General features: G+C 48.8%; 1 protein-coding gene across 2 annotated transcripts in view; it reads left to right on the top strand.

The window, feature by feature from the left end:
• The first annotated feature begins 7039 nt into the window (after nucleotides 1-7039).
• DNMT3B (DNA methyltransferase 3 beta) overlaps nucleotides 7040-17062 on the top strand; it is a 47354-nt gene continuing 37331 nt past the window's right edge. The window contains exons 1-2 of one of the 2 annotated variants that reach the window (XM_073308759.1): nucleotides 7040-7051; nucleotides 10114-10226. The gene's annotated coding sequence lies outside the window, so the exon portion shown is untranslated. Of the gene's footprint in view, nucleotides 7052-10113; nucleotides 10227-14819; nucleotides 14859-17062 lie in introns of those variants that run through there. The other variant, XM_073308758.1, reaches the window with a different exon arrangement.

Genomic DNA, 17062 nt, shown 5'->3' with positions numbered 1-17062 from the left:
TTGTGGGGAGGGCCATTGTTCTAGGTGCTGTACAAATGCCCACAAAGATATGGGGTGAAATCCTGACGCCTATAAAATCAATAAGAGTTTTGCCATTGACTACAGTGGAGCCAGGATTTCCCAGAGTCCCTGTCCCAAGGAGCTGACAATTACAGAGCAATGTTTGGTGAAGAGATGAGGATGATGTGATGGAGCACATTGGTGCTTCTTTATATGTTTGAGAATGCAGAAGAAGCCCTCTGCCCATGCAGGAGTCTGGAAATCTGGGACGTAAGGGGACCAGAGGAGGGGGAATTGAACTAATGAAAGTGATGCGAGATATTATTTATTTTATCATATTTTGCATTGTGGAGCGCTTCGGAGCCTCAGCCACGGACTAGCCACTGTGCTCTACAAACACAGAACAAAAAGATGGTCCCTGTCCTAAGGAGCTGACAGTCTAAGTATAAAACAAGAGACAACAGATGGATACAGACATGCAAGGGAGCACAAGGAAACAATTAAATTGGGGGAAAACAGTAGGAGTGATATATCTTGATTTTTGTAAGGTTTTGACACAGTCCCACGTGACAGTCTTATAAGCAAACTAGGGAAATGTGGTCTAGATGAAATTACTATAAAGTGGTTGTATAACTGATTGAAAGACTGTACTCAAAAAGTAGTTATCAAGGGTTGGCTGTCAAATTGGGAATGCCTCTCAGATGGGTCCTACAGAGGTCAGTCCTGGGTCTGATACTATTTAATATTTTCATTAATGAGTTGGATATTGGAGTGAGAGCATGCTTATAAAATTTACAGATGACACCAAGAGGGTTGGGGTTGCTAGCACTTTGGAGGACAGGATTAGAATTGAGAATGAACTTGAAAATTAGAGAATTGGTCTGAAATCAACAAGATGAAATTCAATAAAGACAAATGTAAAGTAGGACACTTAGAAAGGAAAAAATGAAATGCACACCTACTAAATGGGGAATAACTGCTGAAAACGATCTGGGTTTATAGTGGATACACCGAATATGAGCCAAAAATATGATGCAGTTGTGAAAAAGTCAAACATAATTCCAGTGTTTATTAACAGAAGTGTTGTATGTAAGACCCGGAAGGTAATTGTCCTGCTCTGCCTGGCACTGGTGAGGCCTCATCTGCAGTACTGTGTCCAGCTCTGGGTGCCATACTTTGGGAAAGATGTGGATAAATTGGAGAGTCCAGTGGTGAGCACCAAAACTGATACAAAGGTTTAGAAAACCTGACTCATGAGGAAAGTTAAAAAAGTTAGGCATGTTTAATCTCAAGAAAAGAAGACTGAGGGGATGTAACCTTGTGTAATCTTTAAGTTGAAATGTTCCCAATTAATATTAAGTTGTTAAAGAGAAGGGTGCAATAAAACCAATTTAGTTTTCAGGTTTGAGCCTTTAGGTTGGTTACAGCAGAAAATGTATTTAGTAGAGGATCACTAGGTGACACTTGGATTGATATAACCAAACTTTATTTAAAAGGAAAATAATTAGTTTAGCAAACAGGCATGCAATTACCACTTACACAATAGTACAGTTATACTTACACTCCAAGATGAAGTAGTGTATCCAGGGGTGATCCTTCTGCTGCCATAGAGTGAAGTGTAATCCTGGGACCTAACAGTAGTCTGTGGATGTTAATTGGAGCTCACTTGCAATTTGGCAAAACTACACCTTTTATACTCTGTTATAAAACTAATTAACATTAAACTGCCCTTTACCATAATTATATTTCTACCACCTTCTTATTGGCTCTTTAATTACACATTATTTAAATTAACATCTGCACCAATGTCCTTCCCATACTATCAATATAGATAGCATTTGAATAGAACATTCACAGTTCTCAAAAACACTAAAAACCTTGCTTAAATCAGTTATAACCAAGAGATAACAGTAACATAACCCTGGCTTATGGCCTTGCTAATGCTTACTTTCCCGTAACACTCTGTCTTCAACTTCTTTCTAACTTTTTCACACTAGCAATTTCCATTTCCCATACAACCTAGGCGCAAAACCTAACTTCTACTTACTTTTTTAATCCAAACTATACTCTTGGTTACAAGGGGGACCTGATAGTTTTCCAATACATTAAGGGCTCTTATAAAGAAACTGGGAATGAGTGACAGGGGATGGGTCACTTGATGATTACCTGTTCTGTTCATTCCCTCTGGGGCACCTGGCATTGGCCACTGTCGGAAGAGAGGATACTGGGCTAGATGGACCCTTGGTTTGACCCAGTATGGCCGTTCTTATGTTCTGATGTAAAGAGGACAGCAATCAGTTGTTCTCCAAGTCCACTGAAGGTAGGATAAGAAGTAATGGTATTAATCTGCAGCAAGGGAGATTCAGGTTAGATGTTAGGAAAAACTTTCTACCTATGAGGGTAGTTCAGCTCTGAAATAGGCTTCCAAGGGAGGTTGTAGAATCCCCCTCAAGAACAGGTTGGAGAAACGCCTGTCAGGGATGCTCTAGGTTTACTTGGTCCTGCCTCAGCACAGAGGGCTGGACCTAATGACCTTTTGAGGTCCCTTCCAGTCTTACATTTCTATTGTTCTGTAATATGGCTCAGCAGGATGAGCAGTGGTCTTAGCGCAGCAGCCTAAGTGTGGGCATAACAGCAAAGGAGAGTTTTAGGAAGGTTTTTGGAAGAGGACCATGAGGTAGATGAAGGCATAAACGAGGAGTGCAGCAGAGGTGCTGCTGGGGCAGTGGTATACACACGCAATGTGGCAGAGAAGGCAAGAGGCCAATCTGCAGGCAGATGAGATGTCGGAAAGAAGGAGTTCAGGGTCAGGGATGACACAGGAGTTACACATGGAAGGGCTGAGATGATTACTAGAGAGACAAGGGGGATGGTGTAATATCTTTTACTGGACCAACTTCCGTTGGTGAGAGAGACAAGCCCATCTTACCCAAAGCTCTTTCTAGGGTCTAGGGCGTCACAGCTAAATACAAGGTGGAACAGATTGTTTAGTGTACGTAACACTTATTTTAAGGGACCATTCAAGGTGAAGTGGCCTGTTAACACCTCTGCAGTCATAGGACAAAAAGAGGGGCTGTAGAGAGTTACAGATTTTTGTAATAAGCCATAAATCCAGTGTCTCTGTTCAGGCCATGACTTTTAGTGCCTAGCAGAGCTATGAATTTAAGCTCCCAGACTCATCTTCTGAAAGTGTCTTGCAGGTTTCCTTTGAGGATGAGGACTGATAGGTCAGATAGAGAGTGATGGCTTTGTGAAAAGTGTTCACAGTGATAGGGTGTCTTTATCTTTTGTCATTTTCCTGTGTCAGTTCATTCAAGTGCATAGTGATTGTCTGGTTTCACCCACCTAGTTGTTATTGGGGCATTTAGTGCGCTGGATGAGTTATACCGCATGTTGTGATAGGCATGTGTCGGCAGGGCCATCCCTAGGAAGAGGCGGGGCCCGGGGCGGAAGTGGCGGATTCGTCTCTTCTGGGACCGACTGCGCCGGCCAATCACACTGGCTCTTGGGGCCCCCCAAAGCGTGGGCCCCAGAGTGGTCGCCCCAATTCGCTGTACCCAAGGGACAGCTCTGTGTGGGCCCCTGGATCTTGAAAGGTGTGTTATGGGGGGTGTTGATCATTGTAGCAGTGGAGCTCTGGCTGCAGGTTTTCCATCGGTTGTTCTGGCAGGGTCCGGTGCATGTTACTAGAACGCAGCTGTAGTGAAAGCTGAGGACATGTCCCTTTTGATCGGAATGAATGTTACCGATTCAGTGCAGTTTTGTTATGATGGTCATGACAGATAGTGCCTCTTTGTGCTGGGTGGTTAACGGGCTCCATGTATTTAAAGTGAGGGCTGAGGAAGACCAGCAGAGTGACAAAAATGCTCAAATAAATTTGTTAGTCTCTCAGGTGCCACAAGTCCTCCTTTTCTTTTTGTGGATACAGACTAACACGGCTGCTACTCTGAAAACACACTTCTCGTTACTGGAGGGATACCGTCTCTTTCCAGACTTCTCTGAATCACCCTGATAGGGATGTGCAGCGAAACTCAGCTCCAAGGCCCCCACCCTGCAACTCCTTGGTCCTGCTTTGAGCAGGGGGTTGGACTAGATGACCTTCTGGGGTCCCTTCCAACCCTGATATTCTATGATTCTATGATTCCTTCCAGGCAGATGGACCCAGGGCTCTGTGTGGAACAATGCTGGGGAGCAGTTGGACTCAGGGGTTCAGTGTGTGGAGCATTGCTGGAGAGCACATAGCCTTGGAGTCCGTTTGCCCAGAACAAGTTGCAGGATCGGGGCCCTATTTGGCAGGAGTGGCTGAATTAATGAACTGAGCATATTGGAAGGATCTATAAAGGTTAATTTAAGTACCAAATCCTCTCAAAAGGCATGTCCTTTCTCCTCCTGATCCACAGACAAACTCCCTTTACTGTTGAGAAATAGATTCAAAGCATCATTGCATTTTACCCAGTAGTGTTGCTATGGATGGGTGGTGGGGACGGGGGACGTTACATTATAATCCAGTACAATGCATCTTTGTTTTGTACTGTGCCTTTCATACAAACAATATCCCCCCAAATGCTTTCCCTAAGTTAAAAAATAACAGAAGGGGAGAGGACATGAAAAGGGGCATTTTCCAATGAGCTTTGAGTGAGATGGATAGTCAATGGGGAGAAAAGTATCAGGGGGTAGCCGTGTTCGTTTGTATCCACAGAAACAACAAGGAGTCTGGTGGCACCTTAAAGACTAACAGATTTATTTGGGCATAAACTTTCGTGGGTAAAAAACCCACTTCTTCAAATGCACAAAAGCTTATGCCCAAATAAATCTGTTAGTCTTTAAGGTGCCACTGGATTCCTTACCGGGGAGAAAGAAACAGAAAGGATTTTAGCAGAGGAGCAGAGTTTGTGGCTCCATAAGGCAGAAGAATGTGGCTTGGCGATAATCACAAATTCTGTTCTGAACCATGGCCTACAACATCTCAAGAGTCTGGCTTATGAAAACATTTTATTTTCCAAATTTGGAAAAACAAACAAAAAATAAAACCTATTTGCCTGGTTTTAATCTTCCCAGCAGAGAGCAGATTAGCTATAGGTTTAGGTGGCTTTTTGTTTATTGAAACGGCAATCTCCAGTGTTTCAGAAGGCTTATCCAGGACTAGGTTTTTGGACTTTTTCCTTTATTCACTTGTATATTTTGCATGTGCAGCTCCATTTTTCATCTCTGTCTTTTGCATGAAGTGGAAGAAAGGTCTTGGAGTGAGAGTCCCAGTTCTACTATGTATTCCTGTGTTACCTTGGCTAAATCACTTTGCCTCTGTGAAATAGGGATAATAATATTCCTGTCTCTTACAGGTCTGTAGCAACCTACTGGTGAATCAGGTACAGAAAATAATGGCAATTAGACATGGGGCATTAAACCCCAAATGCCCTCTGATACCTTGTCCTGGGCAGAAACTGGGCACATTGTGTCTCTCTCTCATCCAGACTTCAAAATTTCTGTCCCCTTTTTAAACATTGGTAACCCCAGCTTAGCTTGTCATGAGGATTTTGCATTTGTTGTGAGGCTTCATTCATGTTCAAAAACTGCTTTGAAATCCTCAGATGTGTAGATATGCAAAGTGCTGTTGGCAAAGTGACTCTATCTTGTGTAGGCTGGTTGACCTGAAGGTTATGGGGTTTACCGATCCTTTGGTTCCAGCTGGCTATCGTGGGATGATTGGCTCTTTATTTTGATTGCAGTGTGTTTTTGTTGTTGTTATTTAACATTTAGAACGTAAGAACGGCCATACAGGGTCAGAACCAATGATCCATCTAGCCTAGTATGTTGTCTTCCAAGAGTGGCCAGTGCCAGGTGCTTCAGAGGGAATGAACAGAACAGAAAAGGAGGACTTATGGCACCTTGTAGAGACTAACAAATTTATTTGAGCACAAGCTTTTGTGAGCTACAGCTCACTTCATCAGATGTATACAGTGAGCTGTAGCTCACAAAAGCTTATGCTCAAATAAATTTGTTAATTTCTAAGGTGCCAAATTTCAGAGTAGCAGCCGTGTTAGTCTGTATTCGCAAAAAGAACAGGAGGACTTGTGGCACCTTAGAGACTAACCCATTTATTTGAGCATGAGCTTTCGTGAGCTACAGCTCACTTCATCGGATGCATCAAAAAGGTGCCAAAAGTACTCCTTTTCTTTTTGCGGATATAGACTAACACGGCTGCTACTCTGAAACCTGAACAGAACAGGTAATCCTCAAGTGATCCATCCTCCGTTGTCCATCCCAGCTTCTGGCAGGCAGAGGCTTAGGTATACCCAGAGAATGGGATTGCATCCCTGACCATCTTCATTAATAGCCACTGATGGACCTATCCTCCATTAATGTATCTAATTCTTTCTTGAACCCAGTTATACCTTTGGCCTTCACAACATCCCCTGGCAGTGAGTTCCACAGGTTGACCGTACATTGTGTGAAGTAGTGCTTCCTTTTGTTTAAGCCTGCTGCCCATTGATTTCATTGGGTGACCCCTGGTTTTCCTTATGTGAAAGAGTAACTAACAGGTCCCTATTGACTTTTCCCGCCCCATTCATGGTGTTATAGATCCTGGTCATATCCCCCCCCTCAGCGGTCTCTTTTCTAGACTGAACAGTCCCAGTCTTATTAACCTTGCCTCAGCTGGAAGCTGCCCCACCCCCCTCCTCAGTCCCGCTGCCCTTCTCTGGCCCTTTTTGACCCCTGAGGGATCTTTTCTGAGATGGGGGCGACGGGACCTGGGGGCGGTAATCCCAGTGTGGGCCTACCCTGTATTTGTTCAGCGGCATGAGGACATTTACTGCTCATTACTGTATGATTTATTGGGCTCCTTCAGCGTCCCCGGGGCGCGGGGGGGGGCACGCTCCTTGCCCCGAAGAGGGCTCGGGCTCGGCGCGGGACCGAGGGGCGGCCCGGCGCGGGGAGGGTTAACGCGCCAAGTAAACGTAGCTTTGCGGTTGCCAGTTTCCGATTCGAGACCCGGGAAAAGTCACGCCTGGCTCCGTGCGCCCGCCGGGGCCCGGGGGGGGGGCGCGGAACGGTGAGTCCGGGCAGCAGCCCCCGCCCCCACCCCCACCAGGCGGCGCCGGGGGCGGGGGGCAGAGCCGGGGGAGGGGCCGGCCGGGCTGCGGCAACAATCGCTGCAACTTTGTATCCAGGAGCGAAACTTTCTGCACCCATGTGAGCGAGCGCGGGGGGGGGCCGGGCCGGGAAGGGGGGGCCGTGCCTGGGGAGTAGAGCGGGCACGGGACTTCGGGGGGAGCCGGGCTGGGAGGGGAAAAGGGGGGGCAGGGACGGCTGCGGGGGGGTGGGGGGCAGAGCCGGATACAGGACCGCTGGGGGGCAGAGTCGGGATGCAGGGGAAGGAGCCTGGCGGCGGCGGCGGCGGGGGGGGCAGAAGTTGGCAGGGACGGCTGGGGAGTAGAGCCGGGCTGGGGGGAGCCGGGCACGGGACCGCTGGGGGGGCAGAGCCGGGCTGGGACGGGGGGGGCAGGGAAGGGAACGAGCCGGGCACGGGACCGCTGGGGGGGTAGAGCCGGGGGGGGCAGGGAAGGGAACGAGCCGGGCACGGGACCGCTGGGGGGGGCAGAGCCGGGCGGGGGGGGCAGGGAAGGGAACGAGCCTGGCACGGGACCGCTGGGGGGGGCAGAGCCGGGCGGGGGGGGCAGGGAAGGGAACGATCCGGGCACGGGACCGCTGGGGGGGTAGAGCCGGGCGGGGGGGGCAGGGAAGGGAACGAGCCTGGCACGGGACCGCTGGGGGGGGCAGAGCCGGGCGGGGGGGGCAGGGAAGGGAACGAGCCTGGCACGGGACCGCTGGGGGGGGCAGAGCCGGGCGGGGGGGGCAGGGAAGGGAACGATCCGGGCACGGGACCGCTGGGGGGGCAGAGCCGGGCGGGGGGGGCAGGGAAGGGAACGAGCCGGGCACGGGACCGCTGGGGGGGGGCAGAGCCGGGCGGGGGGGGCAGGGAAGGGAACGATCCGGGCACGGGACCGCTGGGGGGGGGCAGAGCCGGGCGGGGGGGGGCAGGGAAGGGAACGAGCCGGGCACGGGACCGCTGGGGGGGCAGAGCCGGGCGGGGGGGGCAGGGAAGGGAACGAGCCGGGCACGGGACCGCTGTGGGGGGCAGAGCCGGGCGGGGGGGGCAGGGAAGGGAACGAGCCGGGCACGGGACCGCTGGGGGGGCCAGAGCCGGGCGGGGGGGGCAAGGAAGGGAACGATCCGGGCACGGGACCGCTGGGGGGGGCAGAGCCGGGCGGGGGGGGCAAGGAAGGGAACGATCCGGGCACGGGACCGCTGGGGGGGCAGAGCCGGGCGGGGGGGGCAGGGAAGGGAACGAGCCGGGCACGGGACCGCTGGGGGGGGCAGAGCCGGGCGGGGGGGGCAAGGAAGGGAACGATCCGGGCACGGGACCGCTGCGGGGCAGACTCGGGATCGGACTCCGGATCCAGCCGCCGCTGGTCCGACATCGGCAGCAAAGGCGCCGGCAGCCCCCGCTGGGCGCCGGCCGGGCTTTGTCTGGGGTCGGCGGGAGGGGGAGGGGAGGGGAGGGCGTTTCGGGGTGGGGGTGGGGTTGAGGGTATTTTGATTTGGGGCTGGTGGCTGTTCTTTGAGGTCATGGGGCTGATCTCATTAGGGGATTGTCGCTGGTATTTGGAGCTGGCTTGGGGGTGGTGGGATGATCGGGGCTGGTAGTTGGGGGCGGGGGCGGGTTGCTGTTGGGACCCTTGTGCAGAGTCTCACCCGCGGATTTATTGATGTTCGCTAATAATAGTCCTGGTGGATGCTCCCTCACTGGCCATTTTAAACCAAGAACTAAAAGCTCTGCGGTGGGGGCTACCTTGGGGCAGTTCCCCGGCCTGGGGTGTGCAGGAGGCTCAGACTCGCTCCACGATCACAATGGTCCCTTCTGGCCCTGGAATCTATGGAGAAGAATGTCACGCTGCAAAAAGAGCTGCACCTGGGGCATGAGTAACTTGTCAAAGAGGGAGGGACACACATGCCTTGGGGGATTATCCTGAGAATCTTCCTGCATCCACAGCTGTGGGTTTATAAAGCCCAGGAGTGCACAGTAGTAAATTTAATCATTATTTAGGTCACTGGTTAATGTTGGGAACCTTCCCTCTCCCATACATTAGTACTGTTTGTTTCAGCCAGACTTTTAGTTGGATTTTCCCTCATGTTCTGGGTGGGAAATTGGCAGAGGGATGGGGATTATCTGGAACACAATGAATTTGGCTCAGGGAGATTAAATGACTTGCCTAAGGAAACCCAATGAATCGGTGGCACAGACAGAGATAGAACCCAGTGAGCTGCTCTAATCTGTAGGTAACATTATATTAAGTGTTCCCCAGATTTAGGCATAAAGCGCCATATTTTTAAAGGAACCTCAGTTTGGCCTCCTTTTCAGATTGTTGCATATGAGTATGTGCAGAATTGTGTGCCACAAACATAGTGTGTTGGGTTCTTTTAGCTGTAGGCTTTAGGAATGGGTCAAACAGCTTGATTGCCTTCCAGTGTATTTATTGTCATGTCTTGGAAGTTCACACTTATTTCTGGGAAGAGTTTTTACACAGAGATGAAGGATGGTCCTGGGGGTACAAAAGTAAGAGCTCTGTGTTCAGTTCTCTGCCTCCCACAGCTGAAGTGTGCAGTGGGGGCAGTGTAGGGCTGCCTATGATGGCACAATGCAGTGCCCATGGCAGGGGAATTCTCTGGCTGCTTGTGGGCTGGTTGGGGAGAGACAGAATGCCACCTTGGGTAAATCACTTAATCTCTCTGGGCCTCAATTTCCTATCTGTAAAATAGGGATAGCAATCCTTCCTTTGTTTGTCTTGTCTGTGTAGATTGTAGTCTCTGTAGGGCAGGGACCTATCTCCATGACTGTGTACAGCACTCTGCACAATAGGGCCCTGATCTCAGTTGGGACTCATAGGTGTTACTGTAATACAAATGCATAAATAATAACAGCTGTAATGGTTCCCCACTGGGACCTGAGTTATGGCATTTGCATGCTCAAGTACCTTTGGATACATTCCTAGTTTTTTGACTGGTTGTCTGGAAATACCTTTTTTGTTTTTGTTTTTTGTTTTTAAAAAGCAGATCTCGGCTGGTTACTAGGGCATCAGGTTACCCCTGGCCTGGGGAAGGAAGGGGCGAGGGAATTCTTCAGTGTTGAGACGTTTCATCGCAGGTTCCATACACCAAGCCTTCAGGTAGTGACACAGTTAAAGAAACTGCACTTTATTCTGCTTCATCCTCCCAAAGGCCAATGAGAAGAAACTCCCTTGGTAATATAATGGGGAAGGGGCTAGGTGGTGCCTAAGAAGCAAATTCTGCAGCAGCTCTGGAGCTTGCCCCAGTCCCAGGTGGATGGGAAATGCAGCTGGATGGAGACCTATGGGGAAGAGCTGAAAGTTAGGGTCTCTGTGGTTGGTAAATGTGTATTAGAGAAAATGATCCACGGAAACACAGACAGTAGGAGATTGGAAAGAAGCGAAGGTTCCCCTGGGCCCAACTGTAGGGGATGCACTTACTTGCTTCTCTGCAGGTACACTCAGTTACTCCATTTCTTCCTAGATGACTGGCTTGTTTATTGCTGTGGTTATTGTTATAGCATTGAAGTCTGAATGATGGGCCCGGGGCGGAGGGCGGGAACAGGCGTGGATGGAAAGAGTGAGGTTTTGTTGCTTTATTTCTCTTTGTGCTGTTGCTTGTATGTGTTTAGCACTGGTGAAAGGTGCCCAGCTGACAGCCATGGAAACTGACAAACTTTTTCTACATAGCAACTCTCTGCTACTTCCTGCTTCAGCCCAGACCTGGGAGTAATTAATCTCTTCTCTGCATTGGGGATTTGCCCTGGTTAGAGAACTCAGAGAGAACAAATAACATGTGATAGATGTTAGTCCCAGTTGCTCAATGCATTACTGGAAGATGCTCAGATACTGGGGCAATGAGCATGGGATACGAACCCATATAGAATAGAATACAGTAGACTAGTGACTGGCCATGTGTGTAGCTGCTTCAGAGCAAACGCCTAGGCCTTGCTTTCTCTAGGCAACAAGGTATTTTTTCACCACTTTTTAGCTAACACATGGTGACTCACACATTAGTGAAATCCTAGTGTGGACAAGGCAGCTGTCGTTTTAAAATGTGATGCCAGGTTGAGGTGAAGGTGGGGGTGGGAGCAGGGGCAGGAGAAGATGAAATAACAAAAAAAAGACAGACGGTAGAGTTAAAATCGGGGAAGTCTCCAAGCCTGTGATTGTGGGTGAAAAAGGGGAAACTGGCAGCAAGGATAGGGGGTAGAAACAGGAGGTGGGTGGGGCAGGGAAGGGACTGGCCTTTTTAACGAGCACATCTGCAAATCAAGAAGTTCCTTTTCTTATGAAACTGCACACCCCAAGTACCTCTTTACTTTTCAGGATTAGCGGAAAATGCTCTATTTTAGGGAGAATGAAAGACCATTTGGGAAGTGATGGCCCAGAGCTCCCAAATCAGCCATTGGTATCAGCTATTTCTTTTTTGTCATTCAAATGGTTTTTGGGTCATGGCTGACATCCCAGCCATCATGTAAAACGCTTCCCTGTGGTCTTTTGACATGCACACAGAGGTATCTACAGGCAAAACCAGGCTGTTTCCATTGCACTCTTTGCACCTACAGAGGAAATGTACCTGATGAGGGTAACTCTGTTTCCTCTGGAATTAAAACTGAAACTAGCCCAACTGCATCTTCGATGAGGACTGGGAGGGTGTGGAGTCAGGTAATTGAAGCTGCAGTAGTCAGCAGCAACGGACACTGGGCCTAGGGGGACAAGCAGGTTCCGAAGGGCGGAAAGGCCTGGAAATAGTGTTTCCAGGGGAAGCTCAAGTCAGGGTTTAGAAGGCAAGGCTGTCTCTGCCTTCCTTCTCCTGAATGTAGGCGGTAAGCTCTTTAGGGCAGGGGTGGATCTGTGTTGCTCTGTAAGCAATGAATAGTACAACATGATCTTTACCCAGCATGGCAAACCTGAAATGGCCTGGGCTGCAAAGCTGGGATCTGGATCTGATCTCAACAGTTTCATTGTCTCAGTGGGATGTAACTTTTGGGGGCGAGATCATGGTTCCAGATGCAGAAGTATCCCGGGAGTAGCTGGGCCCAGCCTCTTGGAGGGCTTTGAATATCTGGATCAAGACCTGGAATCATTCTATTCTGTTCCATATAGGTTCTTACACTGTGCTCATCACCATAGTACCTGAGTGTCTTCCCAGTCATGCATTAAGCAACTGTGACTATTACATGTTTGTTCTCTCCTTCTCTCCCCAGGGGAAGAAGTGTGTGCAGGGGGATGTTTAGTTTTGGATGTTTTTATTTTTTTTTAATTTTTATATATAATCTGTATATACACACATTGCTATCTGTGTACGCTAGAGAAGGCAGGTCAAAGAAATGTACCATGCGTTTGGAGAGGAAAATGGGGAGGTTTGGGTTGGTTCTTTGCTCCTGGAGGAGTTTGTTCTCAGTCTGGGGCTGGCCCCTGAAAAAAGCTCTGTCTCCTATATTCACTGGAGCTTTGTATTCAGTGGGAGCTAAGTGCAGGGAGCAGGGCACTGGAGTGGTGCGTTAATGGACAATGGCTGTGATGATAAGGAGGTGGGCTGTTGCAGATCCTGTTCAGTATCAGTCAGAGCTTTTTCAGGGTGTGCACCTTCATTCCTAGATTTAATGGGCTGCAATAAACCAGGGCTGGCAGTCACAAAAACTGGGGTCACCCTGGCCAGGTCTTTGTACTTTTTTAACTTGCTTTGCACCATTTGGACTGGTTGGTTACTACCCTCTTCCATTCATCCTGGACAGTGAAGCAATATTTTCAAAAAGTGAGTGCTGAGGCTGTCCCAAGAAAATGTCCATGCAAATAGCCATCTGTTCCATGCCTGTACGTATTTTGCAGGCCCAGCATACAGCCTGTCTTTTGAAAATTCAGCCCCGAAGCCCGTATGGTACGTTCTGGCCTGTTTCACTTTCTGGTACAGTTGTGGTGTATGGGATACCAGCTCTGTAGGAGAATGTTTACTTTCAAACAACACACAGTTCTTTTCAATGAAATACTAAAAGACCCCCAGTGAAATGTCGGAACTTCTTAGCTCTGGGGTTCACCATGAAGGAGAGTCCTTTCTGAAAGCCACGTGCGTTAGACCCCCTTAGAGAGCTGTGTTGCTGGGGGAGCCTGACTGAGATGCTCACAAGAAATCACAGCCCTCTTAAAAATAGTAAGGCATTTTACTGGATCAGCCCAGAACATACCCTTGTCTGAATGAAGATTACAGGATTCAGCTCTTTAATGATTCGAGCTGTTGCTGTAGATTGCTGTACTGTAATACCCAGGGCCTGCCTTCACTGCTGAAAAAGCTTTTTTTTTTTACCCTTGGGGTGGCTATCCCGCACGAGGGAGCCGGAGGTGAAAACACAGTGGAGATGTTTCAGAGTAACAGCTGTGTTAGTCTGTATTTGCAAAAAGAAAAGGAGTACTTGTGGGCACCTTAGAGACTAACCAATTTATTTGAGCGTCCGATGAAGTGAGCTGTAGCTCACGAAAGCTTATGCTCAAATAAATTGGTTAGTCTTTAAGGTGCCACAAGTACTCCTTTTCTTTTTACAGTGGAGATAAGGCACTTGATTTAGTTTTACCGCTCGGGCCAGCCCTACGTACCTGCCTGGGGTTGAGCTTTGGGGCTGTGGTTAAACTCAAGTGCCTGGTCTTTGCTGTGTTCTCCCTCGGGATCGCTCATGCACGCTAGGAAGGGAAAAATGCAGCTTGGTTAGAGAAGCCCTCCGTAGCAGTGGTGGCTGGAGTGGAAACAGGAGTAAGCCCTTATTGCCCGCTACAGACTTTGAATGTTTGTGTACTAACCAGCCGTGATCAGGCAGCAAAACCCAGGTGCAGATTTTGGACATCCCTGAGTTCAGGGCTGTTCAAAGCCGGGATTCTGGTGTAGACTTATTCTAAAGATAGAGGTAATTTGCAAAATTTGGATGTGGATGTAGGGGTGGGTTTCAAGATGTTTGGATCCAGGGTTCAGGGTCTGGCCTGTCTCTAGTAATAAACTCCTAATATTCAGTAGTAACCTGAAATCTGTGGAGGGACCCTGGAGTCCCTAGAGAGAGAAACTGTGACCTTTGCTGCCTTTGTTTATGAGGTGTGTGAGTCTGTTACTCCCAGCTTCCGGGTGAGGCATCTCGGGGGAGGAAATGCTGCTCCCCCTGAGCTGCTAGCTGCAGTAGTCAGCAGGCCTTTCAGGTCTCTGAGTAGCTGAGGGGAGTCTAGCGAGTCTGGGCAGCTCCCAGTAATTGTTCATTTGGTCTGAGAGCAGATGTGCTGGATCAGTGGGATTGCTACAAACAGCTGTAGGGGTTTACTTAGCTTGAGACTCTCTCTTTCTTCTGCCCCTGTGTTCAGACACTGTTGTTGTGCTCTGGGGAAAGGATCTGAATGTGCACTTTGTGGGGACTTTTTGCTTTTGGCAGGTGTGGGATGGACACCTGACTGATGACCTGTGTCAAGAGCGTAACCAGTCTTAAGGTCAAAACGTCTTCTCTAAAAGTTCAGTCCAGACGGCTCCTTTATGCTTGTCGGATGAGGTGAAAGAAGAGCTGAAAGCAGAAACCTCAATTGTTTCTGTACTGCCTATAACACATAGATTACAGAGGCATTTATGTCCAAGTTGAGAGAGAGAGAGAAAAGATAGGATTCTCCTACCCAGGCTCTGGTCCTGGATGCAGAACTACCTGGAGAGGACATCAGTGACCTGGTCAATGGGTACCAGCACCCCTCTGCTCCTAGGGAAGATTTCACTAGGTCCTGAGTCAGGTAAGATACCAGTGACGTCAATGGGAGTTTGGGTGAATATGGGCCTCAGGTTCTGAGCCAGTGGGAACAGCAGGTCCTTCGTGCTTCTCAGGATCAGGCCCTTCAAGTTGAGTTAAAAATGTCCCAGGAAAAACATGGGTTTACACTGGGAAAAGTTGTAGACAACATTCATGTCACATCATGGCTCCTGCTACACAGCAGCAAGATGGCTTCCTTCACTGGTCCAAGGGAAGATGCTGCACTGCAGCCTTTTGGTCCAGAGTGCTTCTGAGATAGTCTGGGAGCTTCCGTTTACTAAAACAGGACCAAGCAAGGACATATTGGGAGGGCAGGAGACACGTGGGCTCAGGTGAAGTGCCTCTCGTTGCATGGGAACTGCTGGACAGGTTGGGGGGGGTGGAGAAAATAAACCCTTGTCTGAATAAGAGAAAAAGAGAGAGAGGAGAAAAACAAAAACCCGCCCTGTCTTTGTTCTTTGGCTCAAGACTGTGCATCCCAGCTGACAATCCACAGCTCAGGAGGCCCCAGGGTGACATTAAGGATGTATGTTTGCGACAGTGATGAGAAATTCTGGCCGACACAAACGCATGGTGTGCTGAGTACTAAGCAGAGCAGACCCCATTTTGTGCACCGGTGTGTTGCTGTGACTATGGCTGTGCTGGCAGGAGAATGCTCTAAGCACCCATTCTGCTGCGTCTGCATCAGTGGAATTGGATCAGGCCCCAAGCAGAGATTGAGGCCCTCCACAGAACTCCTTGTGGGCCCCTCTTTGTTCCCACACATGTGTGTTCTCCAGAGAAAGAGCATGACCCCTAGTGGGGAGCTGTCAGGAAATGGAGGGTTCTGTTTTTAGGCAAAAATGAAGACTTTTAGAACCAATTGCGATTTGAAAAATCACTTTAGTTATGTTTCAGAGTAACAGCCGTGTTAGTCTGTATTCGCAAAAAGAAAAGGAGTACTTGTGGCACCTTAGAGACTAACCAATTTATTAGAGCATAAGCTTTCGTGAGCTACAGCTCACTTCATCAGATGCATATCGTGGAAACTGCAGCAGACTTTATATATACACAGAGAATATGAACCAATACCTCCTCCCACCCCACTGTCCTGCTGGTAATAGCTTATCTAAAGTGATCATCAGGTGGGCCATTTCCAGCACAAATCCAGGTTTTCTTTATAACTTTAGTTATAACACTGTTGCCTGCACCCTGTACAGGGTTATGAGACCCTATTCATCATTACATTTCTGGTGGGGAGCGGAGAATTTAATTTTGTAGGTGACAGACTCTCCCGTACTTAAACCACCAACTTATTTAAAGTTATAAATGTTTGATCTCTAAATGGGTGACGGGTCCAATTGGGCCTTCAGTGATCCTGCTGCAACCACAGTGAATTCACTGGCTATGTCTGCAATGAAGATGTTTTCAGTCCTCCCCCCCCCCCCTTTTTTTTTTTCCTTTTCTATTTTATCCATTTTTTGTTGTTGTTAGTTTCTGAAATCTGCAAAACACTTTGGAACGGCACTGCTCAGGTTGGATTCAATAGGGAAGGGCTGGGCTCTTGATAATTATTCATATTGTAGGGCTGGGCCCAATAACCTAATACTTATTTCATGTATGGGAGCAGGATCAGGCCCAAACCTGCAACCTCGTGTCCTTTAGATCCACAGTAGCTGTGTCGTTCTCAGTGAATCTTTGCTGATTAGGAAAAGGTGAAGCTGGTGCTGGTTCTAGCTGGATGAGGGGAAGTTAGACCAAGGAGGAGGAAATTCTAATAAGACACTCAGGATGCATTTCCTACCCCTAGAGCTGATGTGCTGTGTTCGTCCAGAATGGGTCAGATCCTACTTCCGGTGCAGTGAATGGCAGTTGCCATTGACTTCCATAGGAGCAGGATTGGGCCCTCCCTCGGTCAGTTGTCACAACTGAGCAGTAGTAGTGAATCCATCTCACTGCCAGTTCTGAAATAGTTTTATCCCCCTATAAACAATTCATTAGGTGGGCCAGTGGCTCTAGACTTGGTTAAATGGTTCCTGTGGTTTGGCTGAAGAGAAAACATTTTAAATTAATAATTACTCTGACTCTATCAAGATTATGCCCCTACTTCAGTTGAAGCCCTTCTGCATAATTAAACACGCCTGGCTGCTGAGCCCCTGCTCTCAAGTAGCTTGCGACCCTGTGCCTCCCAGGGTTCATGGAAGGGAT

Source organism: Lepidochelys kempii, chromosome 13 (genome assembly GCF_965140265.1).
Source record: "Lepidochelys kempii isolate rLepKem1 chromosome 13, rLepKem1.hap2, whole genome shotgun sequence".
Classification (NCBI taxonomy): domain Eukaryota; kingdom Metazoa; phylum Chordata; order Testudines; family Cheloniidae; genus Lepidochelys; species Lepidochelys kempii.
The sequence above is the reverse complement of the archived record's forward strand: the minus strand, read 5'-3'. Positions and strand labels throughout refer to the sequence as shown.